Raw genomic sequence first — 14,774 nt, 5'->3', positions numbered from 1 at the left:
GAAAGTAATAGTTTGGCTGTACCCTGATAACATGTGTGATGCCCTCCCTTAAGGAAGTCATAGTTTGGCTGTCCTTAGATAACATGTGAGATGTCCTCCCTTAAGAAAGTAATAGTTTGGCTGTCGCCCGATAACAAGTGTGATACCCTCCCTTAAGAAAGTCATAGTTTGGCTGTCCCGTGATAGCATGTGTGATACCCTCCCTTAAGGAAGTCATAGTTTGACTCTCTCCTGATAACAGGTGTGATACCCTCCCTTAAGAAAGTAATACTTTGGCTGTCCTCTAATAACATGTGTGATACCTTCCTTAAGAAAGTAATAGTTTGGCTGTCCCCTGATAACATGTGTGATACCCTCCCTTAAGAAAGTAATAGTTTGGCTGTCCCCTGATAACATGTGAGATACCCTCCCTTAAGAAAGTCATAGTTTGGCTGTCGCCTGATAACACGTGTGATACCCTCCCTTAAGAAAGTAATAGTTTGGCTGTCCTCTGATAACATGTGAGATACCCTCCCTTAAGAAAGTAATAGTTTGGCTGTACCCTGATAACATGTGTGATACCTTCCTTAAGAAAGTAATAGTTTAGCTGTCCACTGATAACCCGTGGGATAACTTCTCTTAAGAAAGTAATAGTTTGGCTGTCCCCTGATAACATGTGTGAAAACTTCCCTTAAGAAAGTAATAGTTTGGCTGTCCTCTGATAACCCGTGGGATAACCTCTCTTAAGAAAGTAATAGTTTGGCTGTCCTCTGATAACCCGTGGGATAACCTCTCTTAAGAAAGTAATAGTTTGGCTGTCCCCTGATAACATGTGTGAAACCTTCCCTTAAGAAAGTAATAGTTTGGCTGTCCTCTGATAACATGTGTGATACCTTCCTTAAGAAAGTAATAGTTTGGCTGTCCTCTGATAACCCGTGGGATAACCTCTCTTAAGAAAGTAATAGTTTGGCTGTCCTCTGATAACCCGTGGGATAACCTCTCTTAAGAAAGTAATAGTTTGGCTGTCCCCTGATAACATGTGTGAAACCTTCCCTTAAGAAAGTAATAGTTTGGCTGTCCTCTGATAACATGTGTGATACCTTCCTTAAGAAAGTAATAGTTTAGCTGTCCACTGATAACCCGTGGGATACCCTCTCTTAAGAAAGTAATAGTTTGGCTGTCCTCTGATAACCCGTGGGATAACCTCTCTTAAGAAAGTAATAGTTTGGCTGTCCCCTGATAACATGTGTGAAACCTTCCCTTAAGAAAGTAATAGTTTGGCTGTCCTCTGATAACCCGTGGGATAACCTCTCTTAAGAAAGTAATAGGAAAGCATTTGACTGATTACCGCCTGGCAACCCTGATTTATCGCTTATAACAATATAAAATGCCGTATATACGTTTATACCAGCAATAAAAATATTCTTTTTCTTTGAACAATCCTCAGACATACATTGTACATTGTATATAACTGTACATAATTGGGTTTAACTTAAATTCTCCCTGTTTTTATCTTTACTGTAACCTTACTAGTTTACGAGATAAAATATGTATTTACTATTTATTTATTAATCTTACTTATGTATCTTATTTATATATTTTAAAGACGATGTCTCCGTACATAGATTTCAATTTGACTGCATTCTTAAGTATTTGTTATATCAACTTTGATCACAAGCCCATTTTTGCCTTCTGTCTAAATGTTCCTCACACTTAAACATACTCCACACCTATTCATTGCACTTTTGTACATATTACATTTAAGATAAATTTTAGAATTTGTTTTTTATTTTATATCAGCTATGGAGTTTGTCAACCTCCGTGGTTCAGTTTTGTTGATAGGTTTGAGTAATCCTGAAATATTGTTAATTATATTCTTTAGTGAAGGCTTGGCCGTCTTAAATCTGCTACTGCCCGCACATACTTATAACTTGCTGGAACAAATTGACAATGGGGTAATGAACTACTGTAGCACCGTGCAGCAATTGGTCTCTTTGGGCGTGTTTTTCTGAGATCTGGAAGATTTTCTCTTCTTTTTTCTACACTGCCTGTATACTTGCTTGTAAAATGTATGAAACTGTGCCTACTACGAACTTTACACATCATAAGACCAGACCAAAGTACCGCATACAGTTTCACCCATTTCTATTTCTTGATGAAAATTGCATTATTACTTTGTGGTGATATTGAAGTAGATCCTGGTCCGCCCAAAACACCATGCTGTTTTCTGATCTATCAGTCGTACATCTTAATGTGTGCGGACTCAAACACAAGTTAGACTCAGTTTTTGCAGATCTGTGCGACGTTGATGTTATAGCTTTAACCCATCTCACTTCTCATATCCTAAGTAGTTCTCTTTTAATGCTTGGATTTCACGAGCCTCTTAGACGTGATCGTGACAAGGCTTGGGGTGGAGTATGTCTATGTGTCGGAAAGGATATCTTTTTGAAGCCTGGCTAGAATTGTTCGACAAACCGTCCACGGTACTTGGCGTCATCTATAGACCTCCAGGAACAGAAGTTGGGATGTGGGACGAGTTAAAAGATAATCTGGAATCTGTCATTGACACTTTCTATAATCACAACATAACACTTACAGCCGACCTGAATGAAATTATGTTGAATGCAGCTGATAAACTTTTGTCGACTATTATCACTACCTTTGGTATGACTCAGTTAATACATGAACCCACGAGGCCTATTTCTAATACGCTGCTAGAACCGATTGTATGCAACAAGTGTGGATTGGTAATAAATTCTGGGGCCGTATCAAACTTTTGTAGTGATCACTGTCTTGTCTTTGTCTATTTGAGATTTACAATCCCAAAGATGCAAAAATATTAATTTGGCAATATAATGCAGCAAATTGGAGCAGGTAACGTAACTTTTTGTCCCAGGTAAACTGAGAAGAAATAATCTCAGTTGACAAAGTAGAAATGTGTCTATTGATAACAAATGCCCTTTTAGACTCGGCTCACATAAGTATTCCAAATCGTACAGTGACAATAAATACTAATGACAAGCCATGGATATCAACAGCAATTAAGACAGAAATTAAACTTAGAAATAAACTTTACAAAAAATCTCGCAAATCTGCATGTGAACTCCATATTACTGCTTACAAAACACAAAGATATCACGTTAATTCACTTATTATAAATGCCAAGAAATCTCACAAAGACAAATTAAATGAGAAAACAGAATCCGGAAATGATGGGAGTATGTTTTGGTGGAAACTCTGCAAATCTTACTTAAATAATGGTAACTCCAATGTAAGTCCAGTTCTGCCTCTGTTAACAGGCAATGACAATTACGAATATGATAATGCAAACAAGGCAAATCTTCTGAACGATTTCTTTTCTAGTGTCTGTTCCTTGAATGACACAAATGAAGCATGCCCCAGTGTTGCACCTAAAACTAACACAGAATTACTAGGTATTACTGTAGAATCCAATGTCGTACTTTAGTCTGTCGACACGAGCAAAGCCACTGGACCAAATGGCATCAGTCCCAAAATGCGTTTTGAAGCTAAGTACTAAATTTCTCCAATTTCGATGACATTATTCAATCAATCTTTCAGGAAAGTATCCCTTTTGCTGGAAAATTGCCAACGTTACCCCTATATTCAAGTCGGGGAACCCTTCTAAGGCCTCAAACTACAGACCAATTTCTTTGCTTAACTACATGAGCAAGATCTTCGAACGCGTTATCTTTCGGACAGTATTTAGCCACCTGCGTCCCGAAATATATCCGAACCAGTATGGTTTTGTACCATGAAAGTCAACAACCGTTTAACTCGTGGACCTCTAGGAGGTGTTTTTCATATATTTTTTATATATCTCAGGCTTTTGATCGAATTTGGTACAAAGGCATACTAGCTAAATTAAAGTCACTTGGAATAAAAGGTGCTCAACTGGTTTGAGGATTATTTAAAAGATGGAAAGCAAAGGGTTGTACTAAACGATTCCCAATCAAATCTTAGAGCTATAAAAGCCGGAGTTCCCGTGGGCTACGTTTTGGGCCCTTTATTGTTCCTTGTCTATATTAATGACCTTCCAAATGAAATTACTAATAATATCAAGTTATTTGCTGATGACACCTGCCTTTACGTTATAGCCGACCAACAGCAAAACATTAATAGTTCCATAATTGACGACCTTGAAAAAATTGATTTTTGTGTCACTTCAAGACACAGGCAACCATCGCAGTTATCATTTCAGTTTTTAGGGAAAAATATAATTTCAACTACATCGCACAAGCATTTAGATTAATCTTTAATAGCGCTGGGAACTGGACTTATCATATAGATAACCTTGTGGAAGCTGCCCATAAAAAATTGCCTGTGTTCAGAGCACTTAAATATCGTCTAAGCAGAAAATGCCTAGAAATTATGTACAAATGTTTTGTAAGACCATCTATGGAATATGCAGACATAGTTTAGGACAATATTAATGAAGGCCAAGTAAGTACCATTGAAAACATCCAAAAGGACGCACTACGTGTCATCAATGGCTTAACTAAAAGTGCTGCCTCTAACCTACTCTATGAAGAGTCAGGTTTCATACAATTGCGTAAACGGCGCTATATACACAGGCTGGTTTTCTGTCAACGTTATCGTAATGATACAACTAGCAACGTATTTGATAGCACACTACCATCACCAGCACATCAGTGTAATCAGTATCAAATCAGATCAACAAGTTAACTAACAACTTTTCGATGTAGAACAGCCAGCTTTAGTAATTCTTTTTTCCTACAAACTGTTTGGACAGGAAAACCTTACCATATTCACTCAGACAAATCAAAAATCATAAAGAATTTAACGTAGCGCTAGAAAAGCTATTTACCCGCCAGTGCCACCGGTATGGTATTATGTTGGCATGCGCTGGTCAAATATACTTTTATGTAGACTAAGAAATCGATGTAGCTCGCTAAATGATGATTTATTTAACAATTTTATTACTGACTCACTTAAATGTATTTGTGGTGGGCCTCTCGAAACAGCTGCCTATTATCTGCTAGAGTGCGAAAGGTATGTTGTTCAAAGGGATATCATGTTAAATAATATAAGGCTGCTTGGTTACACGGACATCTGGGCGCAATTCTCCTCTATGGCTGAGGTACTTTACCGACTGAACTAAATGTGTCTATTTGTTTGGAGGTCTACCTTTTCATTTGCCACACCAAAAGTTTGTGATGTATTATTTAGTGGTAAACTCAAACTAATTTATTTTACCTGTTTATTAGGTGTCCACGCAGGAAGTCTAGCGGGATAGTTTGGTTACCCCGTGGTAACCTAAATTGTAAGACTAATATCTCCTATAAGGAAAATGTATGTACTAGACTGGTTATTACCTGCATATTTGTTCTAAAGAAAGTTTTCCCTCCGTATATTTGCAGTACCTACCTTTACAAGATGGCGTCTTCGAACTGCCGGGTTCCTATTAAGCAGTCCTCCCTGGTGGCTCTAGAAAAATCTATAGGACTAAATATAGTCTATTGTTTGTTTCCCAGGCTATACTGCTGCTTTCAGGATTGCTGTGAACATTATTTAGCTTGTGTACAACAGAATCCTATTACAGTGCAAACTTCCGTCATTGAAAGTCCAAAGTACATTTAGTGCATAAACTATACCCAGTCTGACACAAAAGCGTCAGTCACGTTTTAGTATATCGTATTACATGAACATCGGTAAGGCTTCAGTATAGTAGTATAAAAGGTATGTTAGGCATATAAGGATTACGGTACAGGCTACGACGCCTCCATACATGTATAAATATTATTCAGACGCTTTGTAAATAGTTTTACTTAAAGCATCTAGTCGGCCCCTCCCCTATATCCATTCACGAATATGGATGGCTGTTAGGGTCACATCAATATAACATTTCGGGAACTTATATGTGATAGCGATTTTGGTCCACGAAGTTTGATTTCCAGTTACTAGAATCCAGCTTATAAATCATTAGTTCTTAATATGTCTTGGCTTTTCAACAATTGGTGGCAATCGAGTCAGTTCTAGTATTTTGCTGGTTTCTATTCACCATCAAGGGCCCAGTTGTTCACAAGTGTATCAGTACTTAATCCAGGTATTAACTTTAGTCCAGACTAAAGTACCATGTACTTTGTATTGGGATGAGATTGGTGTTAAGATTAACTGAATCAACTATAATACACTTTTGAACAACTAGCACCAAAGCTTTAGTTTCAAGGAAGCATATTCCTTTCTATTGGCTTTTTAAACATTGAGCAGGCGTTCAGTGTTATGGTTGAAAGATACCGGAGTTAGTGCCTGTGAAACCCATTGATCGATTCGAGATGGATTCGAACCCGCAACCCCTGTGGTTAATGGACTGCCAGTCGCAAAAATCTATCGCTTTAAAGGTCTGCATGAGTTAGTGAGGGTCCAGCAGGAATCGCAATGTGCATCTGGACAGCAGTGTACATTTCACACTTTCACTTCCATATCACCGATGTGTACGCCACACGTGATCTACCGCCCTTTATACGACTTACAGTATACACACCACCTTTCAAGTCAGGCCTGTGGACTCATTGACTCAATTCAAGAGTATCTCTCCGTCGTAATACATTCCTCGTGTTTCACGTTTTGTGGAAAATTTCCGGTAAGCTTTCTGACATAAGATTCAACATATTACAGAGTCAGTTGACTTGAGATGACTGCAGCCAACGTGCATGTAGACTCAACACTGTTAGGGGTGAGTTGAGGCTTACAGATTTATACTTTACTGGCTGTTCGTCAAGAGTTGTTCTCCATTCATGATCCTGCCAGCATTTGTAACGTTACACTGTACACCACCGTCACGGTATAACTGTCTAGATACCTGTCATTTTTCAGCACTGGGAGTTATCTCCCTCTTGGGAAATTGCTAGTGGGAGAATGTCCTTTGCTCTATGCTGGATCTTGTCCAGACGGATCCCTTCCCTCAGGGGCGTGCATCTTCAGATAACCCCGTCTGTGGTAACAGAGTTAATTCGGCTTTACATTCAAGTAACCATGCATGCCATACCATAGGAGCCGGTTAAATGTTAGACCATGGGAAAATTCCGTTCAGGGGGTTTATATTTTAAGTCAGAGTATCGATTTCCTCAAACTCACTTAGGACCTCTACAGATGTTTAGATGTGACGATATTTCGCTCGGATGTTCCACTCGTCAAGAACGGTTTATGGCATCACACCAGATGTATGGCAAGGCTGGCTTTATTTAGGGGTAACACCAAAGGTTAGACAATAAGATCTGGATTTGATAACTAGTGATTTTATCCAGTGATTTGAGACAATTCGCCAGTGTACTACATAGAAGAACATAGTGCTGTACAGTGTTGGATTTAGGCCGAAGTGAAACAAGCTACAGGTGACAGCATTATGTACTACAGAACATGGACCTTTGGCTACATCGTTACCAGGCTGCCTCGTTCTGTATTGTAAAGGACGAAGTAACAAGATAGCGAGGTAGCGAGATAAAGAGGACGCTGCCATGTAGTGAGGCAACGATATAGCCATATTGCGAGACTCACTTCGATAGCTAGCTACATGTTCATTGACCAAAGCTTTACAAGATGCATGGCTATATTGGAATAAGCATTGTTGTGTCGTCACAACAAATTCAAATGTCAACTGTATTTGGATCCTTAACTATAACGCCCACATTCACATACCACAAGAAGACTTTTCACGTGAGATTGTCCAGCTCTCTATACTACGATATAATTGTTCCAAATTAAAAATTTTATCTGAAAATACCATTAATTATTCCCTTCGCACGTTCATAATAGTTTGGAATAAAATGCAGTCAAATGATTGAATTCCGGTATCAGTGAGGTGACAAGCATATTTTAAGCATTATCCCAAATACAGTTTTTGAGTATTGGATTGGCACTTTATGCCCACAGCAGAGGATACATAAACGAATCTAGGTAAGAGCGAGAGGATGATTAAAATCATAGAAACTGTGCCAATAGAACTAGACCTAACTGTTATATCCACTGAAAGTGACAGTCACATGTAGCACCTATGGTGCAGTCGCATGTATAACCCATGGCATTCGCATGTGGTAACCAGGACTGTCACATGAAGCACACAGGACAGTCAACTGTAAAACTTAGGACAGTCAAATGTGGTACCCGGGACAATCGCATGTGGTACCCAGGAGAGTCAAATGTTGTACCCAGGACAGTTAGATGAAGCACACAGGACAGTCACATGTAGCACCCAGGGTAATCGCATGTAGCACCCAGGGCAGTCACATGTAAAACCTATCACAGTCAAGTGTGGCACCCAGGAGAGTCACATGCAGCACATAAGACAATCACATTTAAAACCTATGACAATCACATGTAGCACCCAGGAGAGTCACATGTAACACCCAGGACAGTCACATGTAACACCCAGGAGAGTCACATGTAACACCCAGGACTGTCACATGTAACACCCAGGACAATCATGTAGCACTCAGGATAGTCACATGCTGCACATAAGACAATCACATGTAAAACCTATGACAATCACATGTAGCATCCAGGACAGTCACATGTAAAATGTAGGATAATCACGTTATAAAATATATGGATTACGCATCACTTCAATCCTGTATGTTCTATCTGTAAAGGTATTATGATTGTTATAGCTGCATGACGTTCGGTGCATGCCTCGTTATGTTTGTGAAGTATACAAACGCTGGCTACGCTGTTTGTTGTCAGTTCTGTAAATACCACTCGCTCTCGAGCTGCGTGCCTAAAGTCAAACAATGATGTATACATCGGGAATTAGTTGACGGTGAGAGCTGTACTGTTTTGTGCTAGGTGGAAGGGGCAATGGGTTGGTATTACGTGTATCGAAAACATTGTGTGATTTGTTTTAATGGCTAGAAGGTAAGATTGGCGTGATAGATACAAGCCGTATTGTGAAAGAGTCTTGGTAGAGAGCTGGCCTGACGTCTACCCTCGGCGGAGGTTTGCATGTACATTGAGAGTTCCCAGTGCGAACCAACTGCCAGCAACCAATAAAGGAACCAATGGTGCAAATATCAGCGTCTGTTCACCCTTCTCACCTTCGCGGGCGACACGCTATTCACGCCGGGTTGAACCTGGACATCGGCTCTGTAGGTGTAACAACCCGCTCTCGGTTGGCGCCATAACACCAACAAGACGAGCGCACAAGCCCGCTGGCGCCATATGAGATAAAAAGTTTACAGTGGCCAGCTTCCAGCGGAAAAAGACGTCGTTATTCAGAAGACTGTGGCGGATGCGTCAAGGTTTGTGATTGGCAAACCCTCGCCCAGGTAATAGATTTATTTATTTATTTATTTGATTGATGTTTTACGCCGTACTCAAGAATATTTCACTTATACGACGGCGACCAGCATTATGGTGGGTGGAAACCGGCCAGAGCCGGGGGGAAACCCACGATCATCCGCGGGTAGTAGAGAAATTGGTGGAGTCTGTTCGTCAGGATCTGGCGACAAGAGAGGTACACCAGACTCAAAGGCAGTTGGTGAAAGACTATATCGCAGCCATAAGCCAGAAGAGGTAGCGCGGCCGACATGGTCGCACTGGCCGCGGGGGTCCAACGGCTGAGGTGCGTGGTTGAGCACAACGGACAAGGCCACTAACCTTGTAGCACTTACCGGCATACGTCAGAACAGGGGCGTCGGCATAAATGCTTCACCAGAACAATGCCTAACGGGCAACCGATCTGCTTCCGCTGCCGGAGACTGAGTCACTATTGGCGGGCGTGTGTGACAGAGGCTCACAGTGTTGGCCAGGAGGTGGGTCAAACATTTACCCGAGGCAGGCACCAACGCAGAGACTTTCCTCTGGCAATAAGGCCCAGGGGAAACGGGCGATGACCGAGACATGCCGGGCCACGGGCAGGTTCTCTGTCCAGTTAGTTGTGGGAGAACTCGTGGTTCCTGCACTGGTTGACACTGGGGCCTGCACCTCACTGCTACGTAAGGACGTATGGGACCGCCTGGAGTGCTAAGGCCCCTTGCGTAAACCAGGGACATTATACGACATTTACGATACCTCAATTGCCGTGTGGGCGATACTAAGGTCAAGTTTGTTCACACAAGACCCATTAACATAATGATCATTCCGGATATGCTGCATAAATGTGTAATTGGTTTCGACACTCTGAGATGTGGTAGTGCTGTACAGGAGTATGACACCGTAAAACTCCGGTTTTGGGAATACTTGGGACATGCACTTTCTGGGTCATGACAACGACTTGCTGTGCAGGTTCCGTGGATTCATGGATTCTGTGTCCGAGTCGACTGGGAATCGGGAAATCGGTTACATTCTACTGGAATATAAGCGCTTATTTGGTATCGCCAAGAGGCAAGGGACTAGGAATCATCCCGAGGTGGAGTGCACCTTTCCAACAGGGGACCAGCTCAGTGCAGTTTCTCGTAAAGATAGTTACCCGTTACCACACATAGCAGATATTTTTGACTCCTCACATGGTAGTGTTATTTTCTATAGGATTGATCTCAAATCGGGTTACACGCAAATACCTGTGGCCGAAAAAGATATTGAAATGCCGTCCAAAGGTGTTTTTGAATTCGTACGCATGCCTTTTGGTTTTGTTTACAGCGGGGTTGTATTCCAACGGGCTATAGAGGAGGTGTTCAGGGCCTATATCGGTAACTTCGTCTTTTGTATATGTGGATGATATCGTAATCTATTCGCGTAGTGTAAGGGAAGATGCCGAGCACATGTGGCTCGTCTTTGAACGCCTAAAGGAATACAACCTGCAGCTGAAAAGGAAAAAGTGAAGATTTGCAGAACCCGCTGTGGATTTGCTCGGGTATCGTGTCGCGGCATCCGGTATTTCGCCTCAAGGCGGAAAAGTAGATGTTATCCGTGGTATGTCGCCACCTACTTCAGTGTCCGATGTGAGATCGTTGTTAGGTATGGTAAGCTATTACCGGTCATGCATACCACTGTATGCCCACGTTGTAGAACCCCTTTTGAAGCTTACACGAAAGCATGCCCGTTTTATTTGGGGATCGGAGCATTAAGGTGATTTTAACAGTTTTGTTCACCGACGTTGTGCTGGCATTTCCTGACTCGCACAAACCTTACCGGCTTATACTGGCGCATCTAGTCATGTGGTAGATAACCACGGAGTTGAAAAGGTCGTACAGTATATGTCTGCTACTTTGAAGGACAGCCAATTACACTGGCCGGTCATAGAAAAAGAGGTGTTTGCCGTCGTTTACGCCTTGCAGAAATTACGACCTTATTTGTTTGGGGTGGACTTTGCCGTGTATAAGGACCACAAGCCTCTGAAGAGCCTGTTCCTTGGTGATGTCAGGAACATCTACGTACAACGCTGGGCAGTCCGTATCGCCGAGTACGGCTAAAAGATCGAATATCAAACGGTCTCGCAATATTAGAGCAGATATGCTCTACCGTCTCCGACGACCACTGGAGATCGCAACTTTTGATACAGGTGACTATTTCATACCGGACACCGATCCTGATGCCCTACGATATAGATGTAACTGAGCTATGCAGGGAACATGAGCTCGAGGACGGCGATAAATTTCGAGACGTCCCTAATGAGTGTGCCATTCACAATGGTTTGCTGTATTCTATCCGGCATCTTTCCCCCTTGCAAGCTGATTATCCGCGGATAAAATTACCCCACAGGTGTAGGCAAAGCGTGCTCAAACAGGCCCACGAGAGGGCCAGTCATCGATGGTTACATAAAACCCTAACGCTACTTAGAGATAGTTTCGTATGGGAGGGCATGCACAACGATGTTATGCAAATGCTCGACTCGTGTCCCACCTGCCTGGTGCATCGTCAGGTTAGGGTCCGATGGGCCTATTCTAATATGCCGGTAGCACGGTTTCCTGGTCACATTGTAGGCGTCGATTTGATTGGTCTTTTGACTAAGTGGTAACTCCTATATTTTGGTCGTAATTCATCATCACACTGCATTGGCAGAGGCTTATCCGATTTCGCGTAAGTCGTCAGAGTCTGTGGAGGAGAACCTTTTTAAGGAGTACTTCCCATGACATGGTATCCCGGAGGTCATGTCGGATTTGGGTAAGAAATTTAATTCATTAGCATTATGTGACAAATTTAAGATGCTCGGAATTGATCACCGACTTTCACGGACTATACTCCGTTCTTTCTTACGTACGGCCTCTGAGCTCGCCTGCCGTTGTCTTTACCGGTGGAGGCAAATCAGAACATGAGCAGTAGGTTGACAATTCTAGGGAATGTCTTGCAAAAGGCCAGAGTGAACTCACAAAATTCTCGCGTGTACAACCGTGACCGCATAAACCGACGGGCCATGGCTGGCGAGTCTAAAGTCGGGGATTCGGTAGTAGTTAAGGCCGATGAGCGCATTAAGCTGACAGCCCACAGTGATCCACAGTATGAGATTACCCGCATCAAGCCCCGCCCTACTCGGAATACAGCGATCCGTACCGCATAGAGCCTGGCACGGACTGACCAGCAACCTCCCGCGATGGAGCCCTCTGACAGGCACTCGGGGTGGTCAATGCCAACGGGTAGGCTGACGGAGTGTGTTGAGGAACCACCCCCTGGCGCATAACCTGCCACACCGGAACCAATCGGGTCAGGCCAGCAAGTAGACCACCCGTAGTGCAGGATGACAGGGACACGAGGGTTATTTTTTGTGAAGGCTCAGGCATAGATCGCCAGTCCCTAGTGTCACTTACAATAAGAAACGTCGGGCTTACTCCTTTTACGATCATGCACAGTAGCACATGCGTACTCTGGTTGCTCTTACCACTGGTCGCGCCGGCATTAGGCACCCTTAGCGTCACACCTTTGGCTGATGGGGTCCTATTTGTTGGAGGCAACCCCATTCGGCTGGTTCCAGCAGAGTGAAGCCTCTTGGTGACGATCTTACCTCCGGAGATCCCAACTACTTTCGTCACTCGGCTATACAAGTTAGAAATTGCTGTTAATTCGGCAGTGGAGGCGAGACACATCAGGCGGGCGATATTGCGGATTGGTTGTATCGTTTGCACCACGCCTGACAACGTGTGTATCGCCTATCTACTCTGCTACCTAAGGCCCATCCCCACAGGTTGAAAAGCGGCTTCGCATACTTCGTTGGACATGCCTTACAGTATGCCTTCGGCCTGGCAATGACTAGTGATATCAGCCGGTCACGCCATATAATCTCAGACTCAGGAACTGACACGTTTCGTGTTACACCATGCAGCTGATTTGGCATCGTACGTGCAGAAAGCATTCAGTGAGATCTCCCTTAAAACAATGCAGCTGAATCGCCTGACTGGTTCCGTGTCAGACATGACTGTGAAAATAAATGAATCTGGTAAGAGGCCACTGAGGCCGCTGCTGAGCGGTAGCGGCTATTCCTGTTATTTGGCTCTGAGAACGTCATCCGTAGTGTGGAATTCACTGCACGCCTTTTCCTTGACGCAGTTCAGCAATATCATGATCAAGTTATGTCACTTGAGCTAGGTTATCTGTCCAAGAACTTGTTTCCCCCAGCTCAATTGCTTTAGATACTCGAATTGGGTGGTATTTCGTGCCCAGGCTCTGTTCTGGACATTCTCCACGGGTGTGGTACGGGAATGTCAGGCTAAGTCACATCCCGTGTGTCACAAGTGTTCTACATAACTCGCCCAATCCAGCATATATGGTTAAGTTATCTCAGACTAACGATACATCCTCGCAATTCACGGAACTCGCAAGTGGGGGATTCGTTTTGCAGACTTTTGAGGAAGTTATTGCCAAGCATTGTGCTGGGTTACCTACCGTCTCACTATCTGTGAAGGAGGGTGTGTATTTACTTAACCCGGGGAATTGTACATTCTCTGGCCACGGGTGGGAGTCCTCGCTTTTGTTCATCAGTATAATTTCAGCTCGGCCAGATTTAGGATACCCCCGTTGTCCATTCCCCGGCTGTTTAATGAGAATAAAATAGTCCAGTGGTTACAGCAGGTTTCATGGCCTGCCCTGGCCAAAGTGACTTATGCCCCCTCCAATCGATCCAAGACCAGCGAGAGGGCTCCATGATATATTGGACTGTGCGTCTCTTGCCATGTCAGTGCTTGCCGTGGTTGTCGTTCTTGCATATTGTTTTTATACTTATTGCTATGCCCGTTGTAGGCTGTGTTGTATTACCTATGTGTGCTCCTACGGTCCGATTACTGACGACACTGTTGTTGGGGACAGGCCAGTGTCCGCAGATCCTCCTAGATCACTTCAATTCTGTATGTTCTATCTGTAAAGGTATTGTGATTGTTGTAGCTGCATGACGTGTGGTGCAAGCCTCGCTATGTTGGTAAGTACACAAAAGTTCGTTGCGCTGTTTGTTGTCAGTTCTGTAAATACCACTCGCTCTCGGTCTGCATGACTAAAGTCAAACAATGATGTATACATCGGGAATTAGTTGACGGTAGGAGCTGTACTGTTTTTTGCTAGGTGGCTCGGAGCATTACGTTGGTATTACGTGTATCGAAAACATTGTGTGATTTGTTTTAATGGCTAGAAGGTAAGATTGGCCACACCGGGAACATTCCAAAATTTCTGTCACAGCGGACGGGATAGATATAAGCCGTATTGTGAAAGAGTCTTGGTAGAGAGCTGGCCTGACATCTACCCTCGGCGGAGGTTTGCATGTACATTGACAGTTCCCAGTGCGAACCAACTGCCAGCCATCAATAAAGGAACCAATGGTGCAAATATCAGCGTCTGTTCACCCAAGCGGGTGACAGGGATAAACCACGGCTAATAGAACCTGTACATCGTTTTTGTAGATG

Source organism: Liolophura sinensis, chromosome 1 (genome assembly GCF_032854445.1).
Source record: "Liolophura sinensis isolate JHLJ2023 chromosome 1, CUHK_Ljap_v2, whole genome shotgun sequence".
Classification (NCBI taxonomy): domain Eukaryota; kingdom Metazoa; phylum Mollusca; class Polyplacophora; order Chitonida; family Chitonidae; genus Liolophura; species Liolophura sinensis.
Note: the sequence above shows the minus strand (reverse complement) of the source record.